Source organism: Limulus polyphemus, unplaced genomic scaffold (genome assembly GCF_000517525.1).
Source record: "Limulus polyphemus unplaced genomic scaffold, Limulus_polyphemus-2.1.2 Scaffold6512, whole genome shotgun sequence".
Lineage (NCBI taxonomy): Eukaryota > Metazoa > Arthropoda > Merostomata > Xiphosura > Limulidae > Limulus > Limulus polyphemus.
Genome location: NW_013672122.1, coordinates 16013 through 18751, shown reverse-complemented (window position 1 = coordinate 18751; position 2739 = coordinate 16013). Strand labels below are relative to the sequence as shown.

The 2739-nt window shown below is 29.5% G+C and overlaps 1 protein-coding gene across 1 annotated transcript in view; it reads right to left on the bottom strand.

Moving 5' to 3' along the window:
- The window catches only part of LOC106473806, a 10913-nt gene that overhangs the window by 6241 nt on the left and 1933 nt on the right, over positions 1 to 2739 (bottom strand). The window lies entirely within an intron of this gene.

The window sequence follows — 2739 nt, the reverse complement described above, 5'->3', positions numbered from 1 at the left end:
CATCCTTTGAGCTACAAATGTCAAATCATACACTGGAGTATTAGTCTCCATTATACTACAAATCATAAGTATTTATCTTATGAAGTTCTCATTCTATTAAATTAATAAGGTTGTTCAATATCAAAGTTACGGACACCCCGTATAACTTACCATTCTTCAAGCAACAAGAAGTAAACTTATGTCTTGAAATTAACTCCTAGTACAAATTTCTCTCACATCACCTGAGATGGAATTGAAATTTTTCAAAATTCAAAATCAAGTTCCAAACTTAAAGAGTATTCTTAATAAAGCAAAGTATCACAATAACAAAAAGTACAATTAAACAGTAATGTACTTACTGAAATTCTATCTATTTCTCTATGTATCAAAGATAATTATAGGAATTTTTAGAACAAGATCACCCTTTTAATTTTTTTTTGCTCAAAAGAAAATAATAAAGAAATCTTAAGCCATCTCCACAAGATAATCCTTTCATCCTTGAAATCATTATTGTAGCCCTTCTCTGATACTTTTCCAATAAGTTAGCATCTTTTCTTTGATAAAAAGACCAATGCTGCATACAGTATTCCAAGAATCATAACTAGTAATTTGTATAGAGATAATTTCTACTCTTTACTAATAACTAACATATATCCTAAATACATGTTATCAGATATACTATTAGCAACAAAGCACTGCCTCGATGGTTTAAGTGATGTCTGTACCATATGACAAAACCCCTTTCCTCAGTTACACTGTTCATTGGGTTCCTGTCTAAATTACTCATGTGATCCACATTATAAAAACCAAAAGGGATTACAATTCATTCACCAGAAAGTGCACTAGCACATGATGTAAGTATGGCATAGATGCCTGTATTAAAGCAATACAAAAATCATCTGAATTTTTCTTCTCTACAGGTCATCAGAAGCTAGATATGAAGAGCTATCTGGCATAGTCATTCTATTTCCAGTGTATATGCTGCTTTTCAGCTATCCAGAGCATCTCAAAGTCAAAAACTGAGATTTCTTATTTTCGTTCATCATCATATTTATTCAACAGGCTTAGTGCCTTCCTAGTTCTAGCAGTAACTATAATTTTATCTTCATTTGATAGAGCAAAACAGTCGTCACGAACTTTGACAACCTCTTTTATTATTATTCTATGCAAAATTTATAAAGCTTTAGAATACACTCTATAACCTAGTAACCCACATGTGCCATCTTTTAAAAAAGTAAACAAACATGTCTTAGGAAAAACATTTATCACTAAATATAAAAGCTATATTGGGCAGGCTACTGAATTTGAAAAAAGGAACCAAACAAGATAGGTATGGAAGTGGACATATCACTTTATCTGGTTAACGATCACATAGCAGACTAAGCCATCTCTAGTTTAAACTGAGAATAAAATTCCTACGTTACTGTAATGTAGGGATTTTATTCTCCATGTAAAGTCAAGACATCTTTGTCTTCTATGTCTATCAAGTGATCTGTCCACTTCCATCCCTATCTTGTTTGGTTCCTTTTTTTCTAGATCAGAAGCCAGCCCTATATAGCTTTTTTATTTGGCAATAAATGTTTTCCTAATACTTGTTATACTTTAAAAGTGATTTATATATCCAACTTACGAATTAATCTAAGTTATTTAAAAGTACATCAACACTGTAATATTGTTAGAAATACAAACAATTTAATGTCATCAGCAAGCTTTACAAATGTATTAATTATACACTATTCTACTCATAAAGTAAAAAAACAAATGGATTGACCCCCTGAAACATGCCACTAGTGTGATTTTCTTAGCTAAATTTGTCTGTGGAATCTCATCAAAACCTATTTGAAAATCTAAGTACACCAAATTCACCCTTTATTCCATCATGTAAATGACAATTTCATAATGTGTAGAAAACACTCAGTAATCACTCAAACACACCTCTCTCCCTCCATACAATCCCAATCAACATGCTTAAAAAGTCTTTCATAATTATTGCATCATTATCTATTAGTGGCAACACTGATCAAATTATACATCTTCTTATTAACAATCTCTTATTGTCAGGTGGTCTGTAAGCTACATTTGCCAATTCAACACTTTGTACCCTTGAAACTCCTGATTTTAAACCACATAGATTCAACTTCTTGACTTTCATTATTATGTCTTCAGTCCTAACCTATTTTAAAAACTATATCATTATTTAAGTAATTTATAACCAGAAATCTCAAAATACTTTTCATTATCAATACCTTCCATGAATAACCACAATTCAGTACGTTCCACATATACATCTAAATTAAATCCATAACATCAGAAAATAAATTTTAAAAGATGAATAGAGGTAAAAAAATTTTAAGTTGATATTAAGAACAAATATTGCATCTATGTCATATTAAAGTGCTAAGTACACATAAAGGTTTAAGTATATATGCAAATATATATATATAAGCTAACAATTTCAATAAGAATAATGATATATACAGAAAGTGGGGAAGCAGTCAGCACCACAGATCAATAAAATACTTTTTTACCATATCTATTACCAAAAAAAAGGAGGAAACATAAGATAATCATATAAATAATGTCAAAAAAGAAATTTTGTTACATTTTAACACTAGTGGTGGTTATTTTTAGTATATATGTATAATATATATATATATATACACGTGCGTGTGTGTTATTTTGTTTCCTTTTTTAATAAGTTATATTGAGTGTGCGTGTATATATATATATATATATTTATACACTAACTTTAAATTAATA